The sequence below is a fragment of the Cervus elaphus genome, chromosome 20, assembly GCF_910594005.1.
Source record: "Cervus elaphus chromosome 20, mCerEla1.1, whole genome shotgun sequence".
Classification (NCBI taxonomy): Eukaryota; Metazoa; Chordata; class Mammalia; order Artiodactyla; family Cervidae; genus Cervus; species Cervus elaphus.
This window is the reverse complement of record NC_057834.1, coordinates 55,611,014-55,633,224: the sequence shown is the minus strand read 5'-3', so window position 1 is coordinate 55,633,224 and position 22,211 is coordinate 55,611,014.

The following is a 22,211-nucleotide window of genomic DNA, read 5'->3' as shown; positions in this document are numbered from 1 at the left end:
CAGGGAAGCCTGGCATGCTGCAGTCCATAAAATCACAGAGTTGGACACAGCTTAGTGACTGAACAACAATAACAATCTATAAAATAATTGCAGCATCTATAGTCACTGAAATGCATTTGGAGAAACCTTCTCAAGAGTTAAAGAACTGAAGTTTAATTTTTAAAAAAATGTAAAAAAACATGTTTTTCATCCAAATACACTGGAGAATTAAAAAAAGAAAACTTCCCAGGACCTCTGGCTTTCCTCCAGGAAAGGACTACCACACCACCGAGGAATTGGATTTTTGCCTATTCGCCTTTGGAATGACCTGAAATTTATATTCTTTTCAAATAGATGCCCTGCACAGTGACCTGGCAACAGGAGCATTTTCCCAGTCTATGAAACAGAAGTCATGTGATAATCAAATTCCTTTGCAAGAGTCCATATATTCTGCACCCTAGTGAGCCTGATCCTCAAGACCAGTGCTGAAGGGTTCCTCCCATGCGAGGCTCTCTTTGGCAATGTCAGTGCTATCCCACTCTCAGCAGCAGACCCTTGCCCTTAAGACACAAAATTCCCTTCAGTTCTGTTATATTAATTTTAACAGATGTTATCTATGTGCCAAAAATTGTATTTAGCCACTGGAAGTTAAACAAAAGAAGAAGATCTGGTCTCTGAGCTTGAAGACCTTATAAACAATTGCTATATAATATAATGTCCTAACCAAACAACATAGAACACTGTGGGTAGAGGGCACTGGAACTCAGAGGAGAGAATCATAACCCAACACGAGGGTTTGGGAGTTACTTCTCGGAAAAGATGACATATAAGCTGATATTCTTAAAGGAAGAATTAGGGGGCACCAATCATGAAACTAACACCCAAAAAAGATGTCCTTTTCATTATAAGGGACTGGAATGCAAAAGTAGGAAGTCAAGAAACACCTGGAGTAACAGGCAAATTTGGCCTTGGAGAACGGAATGAAGCAGGGCAAAGGCTAATAGAGTTTTGCCAAGAGAACACACTGGTCATAGCAAACACCCTCTTCCAACAACACAAGAGAAGACTCTACACATGGACATCACCAGATGCTCGACACCGAAATCAGATTGATTATATTCTTTGCAGCCAAAGATGGAGAAGCTCTATACAGTCAACAAAAACAAGACCGGGAGCTGACTGTGGCTCAGATCATGAACTCCTTATTGCCAAATTCAGACTTAAATTGAAGAAAGTAGGGAAAGCCACTAGACCATTCAGGTATGACCTAAATCAAATCCCTTATGACTAAACAGTGGAAGTGAGAAACAGATTTAAGGGACTAGATCTGATAGACAGAGTACCTGATGAGCTATAGACGGAGGTTCGTGACATTGTACAGGAGACAGGGATCAAGACTATCCCCATGGAAAAGAAATGCAAAAAGGCAAAATGGTTGTCTGAGGAGGCCTTACAAATAGCTGTGAAAAGAAGAGAAGCAAAAAGCAAAGGAGAAAAGGAAAGATATTCCCATTTGAATGCAGAGTTACAAAGAATAGCAAGGAGAGATAAGAAAGCCTTCCTTAGCGATCAATGCAAAGAAATAGAGGAAAACAACAGCATGGGAAAGACTAGTGATCTCTTCAAGAAAATTGGAGATACCAAGGGAACATTTCATGCAAAGATGGGTTCAATAAAGGACAGAAATGGTATGGACCTAACAGAAGCAGAAGATATTAAGAAGAGGTGGCAAGAATACACAGAAGAACTGTACAAAAAAGATCTTCATGATCCAGATAATCATGATGGTGTGATCACTTACCTAGAGCCAGACATCCTGAAATGTGAAGTCAAGTGGGTCTTAGAAAGCATCACTACGAACAAAGCTAGTGGGTGTGATGGAATTCCAGTTGAGCTATTTCGAATTCTGAAAGATGATGCTGTGAAAGTGCTGCACTCAATATGCCAGCAAATTTGGAAAACTCAGCAGTGGCCACAGGACTGGAAAAGGTCAGTTTTCATTCCAATCCCAAAGGAAGGCAATGCCAAGGAACGCTCAGACTAGCACATGATTGCACTCATCTCACATGCTAGTAAAGTAATGATTAAAATTCTCCAAGCCAGGCTTTAGCAATATGTGAACCGTGAATTTCCAGATGTTCAAGCTGGTTTTAGAAAAGGCAGAGGAACCAGAGATCAAATTGTCAACATCCACTGGATCATCGAAAAAGCAAGAGAGTTCCAGAAAAAACATCTATTTCTGCTTTATTGACTATGCCAAACCCTTTGACTGTGTGGATAACAATAAACTGGAAAATTCTGAAAGAGATGGGAATACCAGGCCACCTGACTTGCCTCTTGAGAAACCTGTATGCAGGTCAGGAAGCAACAGTTAGAACTGGATATGGAACAACAGACTGGTTCCAAATGAGAAAGGAGTATGTCAAGCCTGTATATTGTCACCCTGCTTATTTAACTTACACGCAGAGTACATTATAAGAAACGCTGGGCTGGAGGAAGCACAAGCTGGAATCAAGATTGCTGGGAGAAATATCAATAACCTCAGATATGCAGATGACACCACCCTTATGGCAGAAAGTGAAGAGGAACTTAAGAGCCTCTTGATGAAAGTGAAAGAGGAAAGTGAAAAAGTTGGCTTAAAGCTCAACATTCAGAAAACTAAGATCATGGCATCTGGTCCCATCACTTCATGGGAAATAGATGAGGAAACAGTGAAAATAGTGGCTAACTTTATTTTCTTGGGCTCCAAAATCACTGCAGATGGTGATTGCAGCCATGAAATTAAAAGACACTCCTTGGAAGGAAAGTTATGACCAACCTAGATAGCATATTAAAAAGCAGAGACATTACTTTGCCAACAAAGGTCCGTCTAGTCAAGGCTATGGTTTTTCCAGTGGTCATGTATGGATCTGAGAGTGGGACTGTGAAGAAAGCTGAGCGCTGAAAAATTGATGCTTTTGAAGTATGGTGTTGGTGAAGACTCTTGAGAGTCCCTTGGACTGCAAGGAGATCCAACCAGTCCATCCTAAAGGAGATCAGTCCTGGGCGTTCATTGGAAGGACTGATGCTAAAGCTGAAACTCCAATACTTTGGCCATCTCATGCGAAGAGTTGACTCATTGGAAAAGACCCTGATGCTGGGAGGGATTGTGGGCAGGAGGAGAAGGGGATGACAGAGGATGAGATGACTGGATGGCATCACCGACTCAATGGACATGAGTTTGAGTAAACTCCGGGAGTTGGTGATGAACAGGGAGCCCTGGCGTGCTGCGATTCATGGGGTCACAAAGAGTCGGACATGACTGAGCAACTGAACTGAACTGAACTGAATCATGAAAGGGTGCTCTTGGCAGAGGAAAGAGTATAAGCAGAGGACAGCAGTATAAAGAGAATGGGCTGTGATAAGACGCACACATAGTTAGGCATTAGTTGAGAAGTTATAAAATAACTACAAAATGGAAGATTGGGACAGAGATGAGACAAAAGGGAGGGACAATTTATAGAAGAGAGGATATGGAGAACCTTGGATGCCCTGTTAAAGAGTTCAGACTTTATTCAGTACATAATGGGTACCCATTGGTGATTTTGTTTTGTTTATATAGGGTGTTATTTGGTTGAACAGTATTTTTTAATTTACCTTTTAATGTTTTATTGTCAATAAAATTAGTATTCATTATTTAAAAAAAAAAACTAGGAACAAAAACCCCAAATAGACAAAGTAATTATGAAAAAAATTAAAATTTTGGAGATGTCACACTTCTAGATTTCCAAACTTAATACAAAGCTATAGTTATCAAAACAGTGAAGTACTGGCATAAAAACAGACATATAGGTCAAGGGGATGGAACAGAAAGTCTAGCAGTAAACCCTCACATATAGGGTCAACTGAAAGGCTATGGAGACCATTCAATACAAAGGACAGTATAGTCAGCAAACAGTGATGGAAAAACTAGTGAATAATCTGCCTACCAATGCAGGAGATGCAAGAGACCCAGGTTTGATCCTTGGGTCAGGAAGATCCCCTGGAGTAGGAAATGGCAACCGACTCCAGTATTCTTGCCTGGAAGATTCCATGGACAGGGGAGCCTGGAAGGCTACAGTCCACGGGGCCACAAAGAGTCAGACATGACTGAATGACTGAACACACACACACTTACCTTACACTATAATATTAATTCAAAATGGATCAAAGATTTAAACATAAAAACTAAATGTTTTTAATGTCCATAAAAACATATGAAACTCTTAGAAGAAAACATAGGGAAAAGCTTCGTGACATTGAATTTGGCAGTGATTTCTTGAATATGACACAAAAGCATAGGCAATAACGTAAAAAATGGCTAAATTGTACTACATCAAATTTAAAACTTTTGTGCATCAAAGGACACTGTCAACAGAGTAAAAAGGCAACCCATGAAACTGGAGAAAATTTTTGCAAATTATATATCTGATAGGAGGTTAATACATAAATATATAAAGAATTCCTACAACTCAGCAACATAAAAACAAACAACCAGATTAAAAAATGAGTAAACTGAATTGAATAAACATTTCTCCAAAAAGATATGCAAATGGCCAATAAGCACATAAAAAGATGCTTAACACCACTGATCATTAGGGAAATGCAAGTCAAAATCACAGTAAGACACAACTTCGTATCCAGTAAGATGGCTATTACCAAAACAAAACAAGCAAACAAATGAAGAAATCAGAAAATAACAAGTGTTGGTGAGGACACAGAGAAATTAAAACCCTTGTGCATTGCTGCTAGGATTGTGAAAAACAGTATGATAGTTCCACAAAAGATTAAAAATAGAATTACCATTATCATCCAGAAATTCCACTTCTGGGTATATCCTTCCAAAAGAACTGAAAGCAAAGATTCAGGCAAATATTTGTACACTCATGTTCATAACAACATTACTTATATTAGCCAAAAGATAGAAGCAACCCAAAGGTCCATCAACAAACAAATGGTGTGCATACGATGGAATATTATTTAGCCCTTAAAAAGGATGTTCTGATACATGCTGCAATTTGGCTGAACCTTGAGGATACTATGCTGAGAGAAATAGGCAGTCACAAAAAGACAAATATATAGTTTCACTGATGTGAAATACCAAGAGTAATCAATAGTCAAATTCATAGAAACAGAAAGTAGAGTGGTGGATGTCAGGAGGTAGGCAGAGGGAGGAACAGGCAGTTGGTGTTGAAGGAACATGGAGTTTCCATTTGGAAAGATGAAAAAAATTTGGACATGGATGGTGGTAAGAGTTTCACAGCAGTGTAAGTTTATTACTGAACTTCATACTAAAAGTGGGTAATATAGTAAATTTTATTTAACTTTTACCTCAGAAAAAGCCTCTAAAAACACGGAAAAGCAAGAAAGGTACTCATGGACTTCTGTGGTGGTCTAGTAGTTAAGACTCCACCTACCAATGCAGGAGACATGGGTTCAATTCCTGGTCCGGGAAGATTCCACATGCCATGAGGCACCTAAGCCCGTGCACCCAAACTACTAAGCTCGTGCTCTGCGGCAAGAAAAGCCACCACAAGAAGCCCGTGCCCACCACAAAGAGTAGCCCCGCTCTCTGCAACTAGAGAAAGCCTGTGGGCTTCAATGAAGACCCATAGCAGCCAAAAATAAATAAATAAAAATTTAAATATCAGCCATATCTCTTTCTTTTTTTTTTTTTTTTTTTTTTTAGTGGAGTGCAGTTTATTACACCGGCAGGTCCAAGGCAGAGTCTCCTCTTAGCCAAGGACCCCGACCAGCATTTGTGAAAATCTTTTATACCCCATGTGTACGTGTCCAAACCCACCAGCCCAAATCCCCTGAGGCTTACAAAGGAAGGGTAAATACAATCACAATAACCCCATCATTCACATGTTATGTGTTCAAACAGTTAATAATCAATAAGCCCGTGGTTATATTCCAACCAGTTAATAACTGGTAAGCCTGTGGTTACATTCCAATAGATACTGTCCGGAGGCAGGGGTGATTAGTGTCTGTTTTCTCTTAGGCAATGAGTAACCTGGATGTGATCTTCAAGATTCTCCTGCCCAGAGGGGGGTCTTATCCTTCCATTGTCATTCCCACAGGCGCTAAGCACAGAGCTCAGAGTCCATTGGAGAAGTGGCCGCACAGACAGGCCTGAGATGGCATCCAAGCCCTATGAATTCCTTCTTCATTCCCCCCTCTTGATGCTCTTAGTTTCCATAACGAGCATCATTTATTGAGACATATTGTACCTTAGCCCTCCTGCCACCCACATGAGAGAATGCTATCAACCTCTGGGTTACAAAATTCACAAGGCATTGTAGGAAGCAGGGCCCACAAAGCAGTATGATCAAGATTACTGTAACAACAGTTCATTAGACATGGCTTTCACTTGATTTTGCATATCCTCCAAGGCAGTAGATACATTTCCAGACGGGTCAGGGATGTACACACAACATTCAACTTTAATTATGGTGCAAGTCCCTCCTTGGGCTGCTGTGAGTATGTCTAATGCCATCCTATTTTGAATTATTGCCTTCCTCATCTGAATCTGTTCTTCGTTCAAAGCTTGAATGGCTTTAGTACTGTCTAAGAGGGCCTGTTTAGTGAAATTAGTTAAGGCCTCTACCTTAACCATGATATCGGTTGTCCCTACAGAGGGTACAAACAAGGCAGCAAGATAGTCATACCATTGGAACACAGATCGTGTCCATCTTGCATGCAGATAATGCAGTTTTACTGGAGGCTGGTGTAGGCTAGGCTTAATTCTGCCATGGGCGAAAGCAAATCCTAATGTGCAACGCCCCACCCAGCCAACTGGTAACCATGGCCATAAGTTAAGCCCACAGAGCCACTGGGTCCCATTGGGGGCTACCCAGCGGATTCCAGGCCAGTCGGAACCGGGCCACTGAGCAGACTGATTGGGGTGATAAGTAACTTCCAAGATTTGTTTACACTGTTCAGGGCACAAATAACAATTCTTTTGGGTCTAGGGGATGGTCTCCAAATCCAACTTTCTGTTCTTTTTGTTCCCAGCAAATAGTAGCAGGGGCAATCAACTGTCCTTTCTCAGGAGTCATCCAGAAATATTCATCCCAGAACTGGTAGTATTGCTCAAGGCACCGGGAGGCCTGTCCCCCTTTTGTAAGGGAGCCCTTTTCCTCTTTATGTTTCATATATGAAGTATAAGCCTTTGTTATCTCCATAAGGCTGGTGTTCATGTTAAATGTAACCCTATGTCCCTGGCCCATTGATGGCTTCTTCTTACACCAGGAGAACAAAGAAAGGTTATGGTTGGTGAGAGAGAGGAAAGTTCCTTTCTGTTGTTAAAGTCCCCATAACGGAGTGGCGATACCCACCGGGGAGTCTGTCCGTTACTGACAGGGGCATAGCCCCACATACCCAAGTTCAGAATTGCATTGGTGAGGCCGAGCAGCAGGAGTCATTTACCCAGCTCCATCCTGTAGAGGGCTCGTCCGGGACCTCGTTTTCTTCTTCCTCCTCAGAATGATCTTGGTTTCCCGTGGGTCGGTGGGGTCCTTCTGGGTGGTCCACTCGGAGTCCTCGGGTCAGCGTGGTATGCCTTCTTCGCTCTGGTGTGATGGATCAAGGGACAATACCTGCAACTTTAACTGAGCGCTCAGTTCCCCTGCTGCTGTCCACTACCTGCTGACGTGAAAGGTCCAGGCGTTGAAAAGCAGAATCCTTCCAGAGGGGCGAGGCGCCTTCCCCCCTCTAGGAGATTCAAGCCACAAAGACTCGGGGTGGCCTCAAATGAGACCTGTCTCCTCAAAGTGAGGAGCTTCCCGGCCAATGCACCAAATGTTGTAGCCATGCTTTCCGGGAAACAAACTCACTCAGAAGGACAATGCAGATAGTGGAGTGCAGTTTATTACACCGGCGGGCCCAAGGCAGAGTCTCCTCTTAGCCAAGGACCAGCCATATCTCTTTTTAAAAAAAATAGTTACTCATAACCTGACACAATATTCCCAATCTCCAGTACTGAATATAACACCTGAGTAGTGAATGGGAGAATACATGAAGTGTTCCAATTTGAATCTGAGGCAGTTTCCTCCAACTGTAGAAAGGAGGATGGCTTTAAGCAGGACAAAATGAAAGGCAGAGATGAAGGTTAGGTAGTGAAATAAGGCAAAGGATAAAGAAAGCTTGAACTAGGGAAGTGCTAGTTAACCGCTAAAGAAGAACAGACATATTAGAAATATACTTAGGACCTGAAGAGTGAACAAGATCTGATGAATGACCAGTGATGAGGATGGAGAGGAAGATACCCAAGTACCCAGTTTCAGGAATTTACTGACTAGCGCACCATTATTTAAGACTGCATACACAGAAAAACAGAGCATATAATTTAATTAGAAAAATTTAAAAATTTAACTAAAATGTCATATAATTTAATTAGAACTTGACATATTTGAAAGAAAAATTTGATAATTGGGAATGTGGTTGTGGTGGTTTGTAATTTGTTAAGTTGGTTAAAATAACTATTTCCCAGAACCCTCTTCCCTGCATGTTTCTGGTTAGGGTAGCCCACTGGGACATGTTGTGCAAGCATTGGAAGGCGGAGGGGAAGCAGAAGCCATAATGTTTGGATGCATGAAAGGCTGGTGCAGGAGGCACTGATGGAGCTCATGCACATTGTCTCTCATCTGGGGGCTCAGAAGGAGCTGGCGCCTTTTGTCACGGCACTAAACATTCACCGGACTGAGGAGTCAAAAAAGCTGAAGGAAGATCCAGGAGGAGGTGGAGCAACTGCAGGACTGGATGCTGCCCTGAGCTGGGGAGAGGAGCACCCTGGAAAGAGCCTAAGAGGTGTAAGACTTCAAGAAAAGAATAGCCTCAGAGCGGCTGAGGAAATGGATATATCCAGGCGCTGGGAGTGACTACAGCAAACCTGGGTCAATTGAGCTGGAGAATTTGGTTAAGTCAGAACTGAAATAGGAACATGGCCAATGCCTTCAAAAGAAACATTTAATGAGGAGAAGCAAGATATAAATTTTTATGAAGACTAGTACCAGAGCAGGGCTTCCCAGGTAGCGCTAGTGGTATAGAATCTACTTGCCAATGCAGGAGATGTAAAGAGATGTAGGTTCCTTCCTGGGTGGGGAAGAGCCCCTGGAGGAGGGCATAGCAACCCAATTCAGTAGTCTTGCCTGGAGAATCCCATGGACAGAGGAGCCTGGTGGACTACAATCCACAGGGTCGCAAAGAGCTGGACACGTCTGAAGCAATTAAGCATGCACGCACGCAGTCACCAGAGCGTGGTCATTCTATTAGCATTCCTGTCTTTATATTTTTAAATCTAGTTTATTGAAGTATAGTTGATTTATAATGCTGTGTTAATTTCTGCTGTACGGCTGATTCAATTATACATACATATATATATACTTTTTTGCATATCCTTTTCCATTATGGTTTATCATGGGATATTGAATATAGTTCCCTGTGCTATACAGTAGGACCTTGTTGTTTATCCATTGTATATACAATAGCTTACTTATGTTAATTTCAACTCCCCAATTCCATCCCTCCCCTTCCCTCTGCAACCACAAGTTTGCTTTCTATATCTCAGTCTGTTTCTGTTTCATTTGTGTCATATTTTAGATTTCACATATAGGTGCTATCATAAGATATTTTGTTTTTCACAGTCTCTCATTTCTCCATGAGATGCAATGACATTATCTCATTCTTTTTATGGCTGAGTAGTATTACATTTGGAGAAGATAATGGCACCCCACTCCAGTACTCTTGCCTGGAAAATCCCATGGACGGAGGAGCCTAGTAGCCTGTAGTCCATGGGGTCGCGAAGAGAGAGACCTGACTGAGCGACTTCACTTTCACTTTTCACTTTTATGCATTGGAGAAGGAAATGGCAACCCACTCCAGTGTTCTTGCCTGGAGAATCCCAGGGATGGAGTCGCACAGAGTCGGACACGACTGAAGTGACTTAGCAGTAGCAGTATTACATTGTGTGTGTGTGTGTGTATATGTATATATGTATCTCACGACTTTTTTTTTTTTTTTTTTTTATATTTTTGAAACTTTTTATTTATATTTTGGTCTTACAAATGATCATTTTTAAATTGACTTTTCCATAAGAATGTAAAGCCCAAAAATTTGCTAAGTATCAGGTCCACACAAATCCTCAGGGAGGTTTTCTGTATCTCACGACTTTTTTATCCATTCATCTGTCCATGGACATTTAGGTTGCTTCCATGTCTTGGCTTTTGTGAATGGTGCTGTAGTGAACATTGCGGCATTCCCCTTTTAAAACACTGTTTAACCTAGGGACGATGCAGAAGTTAGATACAGAAATGGCCGTACAGCTCCTTCCTCCCACAGGAGTGGAAAGGATCTTGCTAGGGGAGAAGCAACAGTCCCAGGGAGCTGCCTGCGACCTCTATTTGTTTGATGAAGTACCAGGCACAGTCATTGAGAGAGGAACTGTAGAAAGTTTGAAGGGAGAAGTGAAGTTAGGGAACAGTCCCCTGGGCAAGGGAAAATTTAATTTAAAGAAGTGCAGACTTCATGCAACACAGCCATATCAATGTCCTTTCATCTGTGGTTTACAGTGTGAAGGAAGCATTTCTCTTATGCTCGACTTCACAATACTGGGAATGTTTGACCATATCCAGACCAGTTCCTAGATTCGAAATTTATCTTCAGTGGTTTTCTTTTTCAGTAACTAAGGATAATGAAAGAACAAAAGAGAATTTTCCTGGTCTCTAGACTCTCTGAGAGCATCATTTTAAATTCCTAATTCACTGAACACTCACACAGAAAAACTAACCAGATCTGTGTTGATTCAACAGTATTGACTCCCACAGTATCTTACCAAAGTATTACTTGCAGATGTCTGTTTATTTCACTTGTTCTAGGAGACCTGCAACCAGCCCTGCTGAAGTGCCAGATGAGTAACTGCGTATGTCTACTCGTTCACAAACTCAGTTTCCTCCTGATAAAAGAAAGCATAAGAAGTATAATTTGGAATGTGTCGGGAAACTGAAATCAAAAGTCTATTTGCAGATTTCTTCTGTTGGATTATAATATCTGGAACAACTCTAAAGAAATTCCTTCTGCTAAATACACACACACACACACACACACACACACACACACATGCACAGCATAGGGTTAAGAATTTTTTGGTAACCCAACTGTAAAATGGAGTTTTTATGGGTATTTTTACTGATGAACCAAAAAAGAGCAAACTAAAGTTGTTCTGTGTGAACTCAGGTGTATGTATATTATTAAACTTACAATCAGAGAAGAACTTGATTTTGAAAGAAGAACTGAAGAATTTCATTTCTGAGGGGATTCACTGCTTAGAGGGAAAAATTCTGCATCTGGTCTCCCTGTTAACGGTCTCCCATCCAGTCAACTCACAGCAACTGAAGTGATCTCAGAAATGTAATCGGATAACATCACTCTTCTACTTCAAACTCACACTGGAGAGTGTTCCCGCAAAATGTTAGCACAATCATTTCTCGATGTGTCAGTGCTTTGCGGAAATGAAGAGTAATTTTCCCTCTTTGAAAGATCAGTCCCTATCTCAAAGAAGAGCAAGGGAAAAGTTGTAGCACAAATTGGAAAACTTCATATTAAAATGGAATTAACCTATTCCTGTATTCATCTTGCCAACCTACAGTGAGCCATTTTTAAAGCCGCTGGGCTTGTGTTTGTTTTAAAGCATCTGGCCTTCTCAGAGAGAAAGACAGAGACAGAAAAAGTAGGCTATGATCTGCAAGGGAAGTGCCCTTTTCTTGGAGAGGGCTTCATTCTCTCAACATCTACTACATCCTATGCTAAAGATTGCTTAGTCTAATGTCTGGCCCCAACTCTCATTAGACATCTCTGAGGTCACAGTCTCCAACTGAAGTTGAGTATCGAGTGTGAAGCCAACGTGTTTAAAGTCAAATTTGCCATTTGTTTTCAAAACTAAGTCTCCTTTTCTAACTTATTCATCTCTATCAAAGATATTATTCTCTTAATTACTCAGACTTGAAAGCTGAAGGGGATTCACTCACCTTTGATTCATTCCTTCTAAAAAATTGCAATCAAATGGACATGACATAAAATCCATTTTCCCAGTTTTCAACTGTATAACTCAGTAATTTTCAGTATATTTGCAATGTTGTATAACCATTACCACTAATTCCAGAACATTTCCATCTCCCTAAAAAGAAACCCCATACTCTTCAATATCCTCTTCTCCCTACTACTCCCTAATGGGGAATGTACTAATCTACATTCTGTCTCCCTGGATTTGACGATTCTGAACATTTATATAAATGAAATGATAGAATATGTGACCTTCTGTATATGAATTCTTTCATTGAGCGTTGTTTTCAAGGTTTGTGCATATTGAAGCAGTACTTCATTTTCTTTTTTATGACTGAACAATATTCCATTATATGGATATACCACATTTTCTTTATTTCTACTGTTCTGAATGTCACCACTATCCATCTCCAGAACTTTTTTCACCTTCTAAAATAGAAATTTCATATCCACTAAACAATAACTCCCCATTCTTCTTTCCCCCTAGTCACTGGCAACCACCATTCTACTTTTAGGCTCTATGGATTTGACTGTTCTAGGTACCCCAAGTAAGTGAAACCATACAGAATTTGCACTTTCATGACTGCCTTATTTCACACAGCATGTCTTTAAAATTCACCCTGTTGTAATGTATCAGGATTTCCTTCCTTTTAAAGTCATGTATACATACAATATTCCACTGTGTGTATATATCATACATTGTTAATTCGTTTATCTGTCAAAGGGCACTTGAGTTGCTTTTACCTTTGGGCTATTGTGAATAATGCTATGAATATGGGTATACAAATGCCTATCTGAGTTCCTACCTTCAATTCTTTTGGCTGTGTACCCAGAAGCTGGATCATATGATAATTCTTTTTTAATTTTGGGGGGAACCACTACATCATTTTCCTTAGCTGCTGAGCAATTTTACATTCCCACCAGCAGTGCACAAGAGATCCAGTTTCTCTACATCTTCACTAACACTTATTTTCCATTTTTTTGGTTTTAGTTAGCTTCAGTTATCTTTTTTGCTAGTAGTCATACTAATGGGGGGCTCGAAGTCGAATAATGCCACTTTAACAATGATTTATTCCTGATTATTTTATTCTTTCTGATGGCGTTATAAATGAAACTGTTTTCTTAATCTGATTTTTGGATTGTTTATTGTTAGTGTATAGAAACACAACTTTTATATGCTAATTTTATCTTTCAAATTTGCTGCTCATTTACTAGCTCTAATTGTGTGTGTGTGCATATGTGTGTGCGTGTGTGCAAATGTGCACATTTTAAAGAAAACCTAAAAGGTTTTTTATGTTTAAATTGTATCCAGATCATATCAGCTGTGAATAAATATAGTTTTAGTAATACTTCTTTCTTTCCAAATCAATGCCTTCTATTTCTTTTGGTTCCTAAATGCCCTGTCTAGAACTTCCAATAGAGTGTTGAAGGTGATCACTTTTGTCTTTTTTCCTGATTTTAAGGGGAAAGATTTCAACTTTTCACTGTTTAAGTTTGATGTTAGCTGTGAATTTTTCATAGGTAACTTTATCAGACTGAGGAATTTCCGTTCTATTTCTGACTTTGTTAAGTGCTTTTATGGTGAAAGAATATTGGGTTTTGTCAAATGCTTTTTCTATGTTTATTAAAATTATCTTGACTTTACTGCATTGATTTTCATATGTTAAACCAACTTTTCACTTCTGGGATAAATCCTACTTAGTCATGTTTTATAATATTGTCATATGCTGTTGAGTTCAGTTTTCTAGTATTCTATTGAGAATTTTTACATCTATGTTTGAAAGGAATATTGATCTGTAGTTTTTTCTTCTGATGTTTTTGTCTGGTTTTGGTATCATGGTAATACTGTCCTCTTGAAAAGTTAGGAAGTATTGCTGCACTATATTTTTTTCGAAGTATCTGTTTTGGATTGGTGCTAATTCTTTGAGCACTTGATAGAAGTAACTAGTGAAGCCATCTGATACTGGGTTTTTCTTTATTGGAAGTTTTTTGATTACTGACTCAATCTCTTTACTTTTTACAGACCTGTTCAAATTTTCCACTTCTTCTTCAGTCAGTTTTGGTAGTTGTCATGCTTCTGTAAATTTCTCCATTTCACCTAGGTTGTCTAATTTGTTGGCATACAGTTGTTCATAGAATTCTCTTATAATTCTCATATCTCTAAGGTCAGTGATAAGGTGCTTATTTTTATTCCTGATTTTAGTAATGTGAGCCTTCTCCCTATTTTTCTGGTTAGTCTAGATAAAGGTTTGCATTTTCTTACTCTTTTTAAAATACGAACTTTTGGTTTTGTTGATTTCCTCTATTATTTTTTTTTCTATTCTCTATTTCATTTATTTCCACTCTGATCTTTATTATTTCCTTTCTTCTTTTTGATTTAGGCTTAGTTTGCTCTTCTCTAATTTCCTAAGATGGAAGATTGTTATTAACTTGAGGTCTTTCTTCTTTCTTACTGAAGGTAAGGTGTTTACATGAATTTCCCTCTGAGCATTTCTCTAACATTCTCTGTATCCCATAAGCTTTACTATGCTGTGTTTTTATTTTCATTTATCTCAAAGTATTTTCTAATTTCCCTTGTAACTTCTTCTTTCACCCATTGATTGAGTACATTTTCAAATTTTCATCAGTTATCTAGATTTGCTTCTGTTTTTCATTTCTAATTTCTCTTTATTGTGGTTAGAGAGCATATTTTGTATGATAGCAATCTTTTAAAATCTTGCTTGTGGCCTAGCATATAGTCTAATATAGAGAATGTTCCTTGTGCACTTTAGAAGAATGTTGATTCTGCTGTTATTAGGTAGTTTTCTATATGTATCTGTTAGGTATAGTCGGTTTATAGTGTTGTAAAGTCTTTTATATGTTTGATGGACTTTAGTCTTTTTGTTTTATACATTATTGAAAGTGGGATATTAAAGTTTCCACCTATTACTATAGAATTGTCTATTTCTCCCATCAATTCTGTGAGCTTATATCAGTTCTGTTGTTAAATGCATATGTGTTTATAACTCTTGTATCTGATTGAAGGGTTGATTCCTTTATCATTATAAAATATCCTTTGTCTCTGGTGACAATTTTTGTCCTAATGTCTGATATACTTGTTTGGTATTAGAAGAGCTACTCCAGCTCTCTTATCATTACTGTTTGTGTGGAATTGCCATTCTGCCAATCTCTCTTCTAATTGAGAGTTTAATCCATCAATCAATTTCAATATCATACAGAATTTTGCTTCATATATCTCAGTCTCTCCCTTGCTTTATTCCATCATTGTCACAAATTACATCCTTATACATTGCTTGCTTGCCCATCAACATGGATTTATAATAACTGTTTTCATTATCTTTTAAATCAGATAGGGAAAAAGAGGACTAAATATCTGTTAATACTGTCTTTTGTATTCATCCATGTAGTTATCATTACCAATGGATTTGAATTACAGTCTAGTATCCTTTCATTTTTGCCTAAACGATTGCGTTCATCACCTCTTGTTGGGCAGCTTTGCTAGAAACAAACTTCCTCAGTTTTGTTTATCTGAGAATATTTTGATTTCTCCTCCATTTCTGAAAGATATTTCTGCTGAATGTGGAATTTTTGGTTGCCAAGTTTTTTCCTCAGCACTTAAATATATCTCCCTGCCAGCTTCTGGCCTCCATGTTTTCTCACGAGAAATTAGTTTAATGTGGCAAATTTCTTCTTGTTGCTTCCAAGAGTATCCTTTTGTCTTGAAAGCTCAAGACAAAAAGATTGTGATGTATCTCAGTGTGAATCTCTTTGAGTTTATCCTTCATGAAGTTCATTGAGCTCCGTGGAGGTATACATTCGCATTTTTTCAGAAAATCTGGGAAATTTTGGACCTTATTTCTTCAGTTATTTTTCCTGCTCTTTTCTCTCTCCTTTCCTTCTGGAATTCCCCATTATACATGTGTTAGGTCACTTAATGGTGTCACACAAATTTCCTAGGTGCTGCCATTTTTCTTTGTTCTTTCTTCTTTCTGTTTCTGATTCTGTGTAATTTCAATTGACCTGTCTTCAAGTTGTTGATTCTTTCTTCTGCTTCCTCAGACCTGTTGCTGAGCCCTGTTAGTGACTTTTCATTTAAGTTATTGTACTCTTCAACTTCAGAATTTCTGTTTGGTTTATTTTTATGTCTACCTCTTTATTGATATTTGATGAGGCATTGTTTTCATACACATGTTTAGTGCTTTAGATATGGTTTCCTTTAGATCTTTGAGCATATTAAAATGGCTAATGTTAAGTTTTTGACTAGGAAGTCTAATACCTGGGGCTTCCTCAGGAACACTTTCTATCGATTGTTTTTTTCCTATGAATGGGCCATAACCTTTTCTTTCAGGGCATGCCTTATAATTTTTTATTGAAAACTGGGAATTTTGGGTGTTAACAGTTTGGCAGCTCTAAAAACAGAGTCTACTCCCTCCACAGGCTTTGTTGCTGTAGCCATTGTTTCTTAATTGACTTCTCTGAACCAGTTTTGTGAAGGCTGTATTCTTCATCATGAGCAGCCACTGCAATTTTTGATCTGTTAATTTAGTAGACAGTTAATGATTGTATAGAAATTTTCTTAAACTCCTGGAACACCAGCACCAAAGGTACTCCTGGTGCTTATTGGGGCATGCCTTCAGTATTCAGCAAGGCATTTAACAACTGTGCCTTAGCCTTCACTTCCTGCTTGTTCAGAACGACTAGAGGTCAGAACTCAGGAACTTTTTTGGTCTTTCTTGAGCATGAGAACAGCTTTGTAGATTTCCAGAAATGTGTCAGAACTTTTCAAAGCCCTTACTCTCTAAATGAATCTCATTCCCTAGCCTTTCCTTTCCAGGTATTTGATTAATCTGTTGTTTGCCCAACTGTTATCCCTTGCCTTAATAGCAATGTTTGCCTCTGTATTCAATGAATGATCCCAGGTAGTGGCTTCAAGGCTGAGCAAGTTCTGCATTAAGTGAGATAAAACATGCCTTTTGAGCTGGTCTTCACCAGACAGACTAACCAAAGGCAAATATTTCCAAATGATATTTATTCTACTCCTTCTAGTATTGCTACTATAATTTGTTGTTGTTTAGTCACTCGGTCATGTCCGACTCTTTTGTGACTCCACGGACTGTAGTCCTCTAGGCTCTTCTGTCCATGGGATTTCCCAGGCAAGACTATAGGAGTGGGTTGCCATTTCCTTCTCCAGGAAATCTTCATGACCCAGGGATGGATACTGGGTCCCCTGCATTGGCAGGTGGATTCTTTACCACTGCACCACAATGGTTAAAAATCCACCTGCCAATGAAGAAGACACAAGAGATGTGGTTTGGATCCTTGGCTCAGGAAGACCCTTTGGAGTAGGAAATGGCAACCCACTCCAGTGTTCTTGCCTGGAAAATTCCATGGACAAAGGAGCCTGGGGGCTACCATCTGTGGGATCCCAAAGAGCCAGACGTGACTGAGCATACACACAGAGTACTCCATCTGGTGTTACCACCAGAATGCAGGTTGATATTTTCAAGGCCACCACTGAGCTGGGGACCTGCAGATGGAACTAGGGCAAGTTAAAATGCCACAAAACTAGTTGTTTTTCCCAAAATCCAGCTTTTTTTTCTGGAACATGTGCTCCTTGAATTCCTGCAAGCATCTGTTTTCCAGAGTTCTGAAAAAAGTTTATTCTGACAGTTTGGGGCAGACTTTTAGTTGCTTTTATGGAGGGGTGGACTTTTGAAGTATCCCACTTCACCCTTGTCATTACGATCAAAACTCATCCCTTTTTATTCATCCCCTAATCCAGGAAATTGCTGAAACCCATCTACTCATCCTTTAAAACTCCTTTTTTACCTGTTTTTCCCAGTCAGCACCGCCACCAGACAGGCACTGAAAGGTAGTCTATCATACTAACTAAACGCAGATTCTGGAATCACATGTTGGTGTTTGAGTCTCAGCTCTACCACTTCGTACATATATGATCTGGAGTAAGTTAATTAAAACTTTGTATGCCTCAGGACTTCCCTGGTGGTCCAGTGGTTAAGAATCCATCTTGTAATGCAAAAGACATGTGTTTGACCCCTGGTCGGGAATTAAGATCCCATATCCCACAGAGTTTAAAGGAAATCAGTCCTGAATATTCATTGGAAGGACTGATGCTGAAGCTGAAACTCCAATACTTTGGCCACCTGTTGCGAAGAACTGACTCATTGGAAAAGACCCTGATGCTGGGAAAGACTGAAGGCAAGAGGAAAAAGGGATGATAGAGGATCAGATGGTTGGATGGCATCACTGACTCAATGGACATGAGTTTGAGCAAGCTACAGGAGTTGGTGATGGACAGGGAGGCCTGGCGTGCTGCAGTCCATGAGGTCACAAAGAGTCAGACACAACTGAGCAACTGAACTGAATGCCACAGAGCAACTACTGAGCCCGCAAGCTCTTGAGCCCTTGCACCACAGCAAAAGATCCCACGTGATGCAATGAAGATCCTGCATGCCACAATTAAGACCTGATGCAGCCAAATAAAATTAATTAATTTAAAAATTATATAGTGTTAAAAAAAAAACTTTCTATGCTTCAACTCTACCCTCTGTAAAATGGGGTACCTATTGTTATGAGGATTAAATGAGTTAGTACTTGTCAAGTGATTAGTGCTGGGTCTAGCAAATGATAAACATTAAAAACTTGTTACACACTAAATGCATTCAGCAAATATTTATTGATGGGCTGGTATATACTTGTCTCTAAGACTATTACAGTAAATGAGACTGACAACAGATGTCTCAGCCTGGGTTGCTATAACAAACTATCATAGATTGGGTGACTTAAATAATAACCATTTATTTCTCACAATTCTGGAGGCTGGGAAGCCCAAGATCAAGGTGTTAGCAGATACAGTGTCTGTGGAGGGTCCTTATCCTGGTTTTCAGATGGCTTCCTTCTTGCTGTGTCCTCACATGGCAGACAGAGAGGGAGATCATCTTTCTGGTATCTTCTCTTATAAGGGCTCTCTAGTCCATGCATGATTATGACCTAATTACCTCCCAAAGGCCCCACCTCCCAGGTATCATCACACTGGGCACTAGAACTACAAAATACGAATTTGTTGGGGACACAGACATTCAGTCTGCAGCAACAGGTCAAATCCCTGGTCTCACAGAGCTTACATACAATGTTGCAAATACTTCATGGTCATATTGCTATTTTTCAGATTCCTTCTGTTGGGATACAATTTTTCATGGGTTTCTCATGTTGCTTCCATCTTGCAAGCAGAGGCACAGATGGCCTTAATTTTAGACTGTCTCTCTTTAGCACAGAGAACAGGTTTGTTCATTGTCTAATATAATAAAAATTATGTCTCTCTCCAGGAAGAAATCAGGCAGGTCTTTTTGTAGCCCATTATAAAAGATTTGGGTTCATTAGGCCTGAGATTCCTCAGCTGTGGTACAAACCCCTGGCATATAGAGCATTAAGTCTATCAATATATAACTTCTGTGGAACTCTGGGATCAAGGAGAAAGAATGTGAAGCTGAAACTCATGCTGCTTACTGTGCCACAAATAATTTAATCCTTTGTCTCTGACTTAGGAACCTTGTGTCTTCTGCCCGCATCCATGCAGCAGGCTAACTTTTTGCGCTTACAGGTAGAGTAAAATGTCAGACCCACATGGTTTTTTATAACTTCCATCTAGTATGCTATTATCAGGGTGTTCTCCTTAAACCTAAGTTCTACCTTTTATATCCATTTTTTTTTTAATCTGACTTTTAGGCTCCTTATACCTGTCCAACTGAATTGCTCATTTCTTCTTTAAGAAGAGCTTCTGCTTCATAAGCCTGGGTGTTCGAATATATATTCCTATGTCTCTGTTTCATCATTTTAAAAATGAGAACGATGATAATAATAACACCTACCTCACAAACCTGTCTTAAGAATTAAAATAATACACCACACACCAAAGGTAATAAGAACATAGTAAAGCACACCAAAGATCAAGTTAAAAACCCAGAATTCAGAGCCTTGGGAACCTATAAGTGAGGATTTTCATATCTGAAAAGCCTTTCTACTATAAGTATCTCATAACCACCAGATAAAATGTAAACATCTGTTTAGAAAGAAAAAATTTTAAATATTCAAAAGTCAAAGATGAAACCATAGGAGGGTGAATGCTAAAGCTGGGGGGCTGTTCTAGAGCGTTTGCTTATCCATGATAACCTAGAGCATTTGTTTTAAAGGCCACTTGGAGGCAGCACAGTAAGTCTCAAGTCCACATAATTTCTAGAGTAACAGAAGAGACCCAAACATTATCCAAGAGTTGAAAAGGACTATCTGTATGCAAAGTAAATAATTATGAGAAACACACACATACCAGTCAGTTTATATATATATATACATATATATATGTATTTTTATATTTATATGTAGTTTATATATACAGTTTAATGTATATATATATATATATATATACACATACACATATATCACTTGTGGCATTTGGTATATGGTCTAAAGCCAACTTTGCAACTTTTAAGCATATGTGAAATCTCAAATAAGATTGGGGCCTGAATTCAGATTTCCTTCATATAAAAAAAAAAAAAACAAATAAAAAATTTAGTTCAAAGTGGTCCCAGATTGGTAGTACCCTATCTTCTAGTAAAAGCAGACACAAGTTCTCTCCACTCATTTCTCTCAGAGTTCCCAGAAAGCTCCAAAGGATGTTAGCTCACAATCAAAAACTCACAAAATAGATGAGTACACAAAATTCATAGCAGGAGTATGCAGGGGGAAAATCACCAATCAGAATTTTAAGTATGAGTATTAATGGTTACAGAATATTTAATAAGTATGTATAATATGTTTTAAAAGTATGAGAATTAATTGAAAATATGAGCAAAGAATAAGAGACTGTCAAAAATGACAAGACATATTTGGGAAAGAACTAAATAGAACATCTAGAAATTTTAAAAAATGAAAGAATTGAATTTAAAACTCAGTGGACAGGTTAAATAGTAGACTAACCCAAATAATTATTAAATTGAAAAACAAAGTAGAAGAAGTTAAACAGAATTAGTATTACAAAAATAAAGGAAATTGAGATTAAGTAATAAGAAACATGGAAGGTGAAGTGAACCTGTGTCTATGTAGCTTTCCAGGGGAGGGACTAGAAATGAAAAATGGAGAGGCAATATTTAAAGAGACAAAGGTCTTCTTAACAAATAGTGTTGGGAAAACTGTATATTCATATGCAAAAAAAAATGAAGTTTTATACTATATATCAAAATTAACTTAAAATGGATAAAAATCTAAATGGAAGCACTAAAAGTATAAAACTCATAGAAGAAAACAAAGAGCAAAATTTTCAGTCATTGGATTGGGCAATGATTTCTTAGGTATGACAGCAAAAATGTAGGTAACAGAAAATTCCCTAGCAGTCCAGTGGTTAGGACTTTAGGGTTAGTCTTCCATTGCAGGGGACATGGGTTTGATCTCTGGTTGGGGAACAAAGATCCCACAAGGTCTGGCCAAAAAAAAAAAAACAAAGACATAGGTAACAAAAGAAAAAAAAATTGGACTATATCAGAACTTTAAATTTTTAAGTATCAAAAGATACTACTAACAAAGTAAAAAGGCAACTCATAGAATGGGAGAAAATATTTGCAAGTCATATATCTTATAAGGAACTAATATCTAGGCTAGATAAGGAACTCTTAACAATTCAACAACACTGAAAAAAAACAATAGGCAAAGGGCTTGAACAGACATTTCTCCAAAGAAAATACGCAAATGATCAATAAGCACATGAGAAGATGCTCAATATCATTAATCATTAGGGAAATGCAAATCAAAACCACAATAAGAAACCACTTCACACCCATTAGGATGACTATTAACAAAAAAGAAAAGAAAACAAAAACGGAACCAAATCAGGCGGAAAATAACAAGTATAGATGATGATGGTTGAGAAACTGGAAACTTTGTACACTGCTCAGAGAAATGTAATATGGTATAGTCACTGTGGAAAATAGTATGGTGGTTCCGAAAGATTAAAAATGGAATTATTATGTGATACTTCTGGTTATACAGCCAAAAGAATTGAAAACAGGGACTCAGATATTGGTATACCTGTAGCAGCATTCTTCACAATAGCCCAAAGATGGAAATACAGTCTAACCTGGATG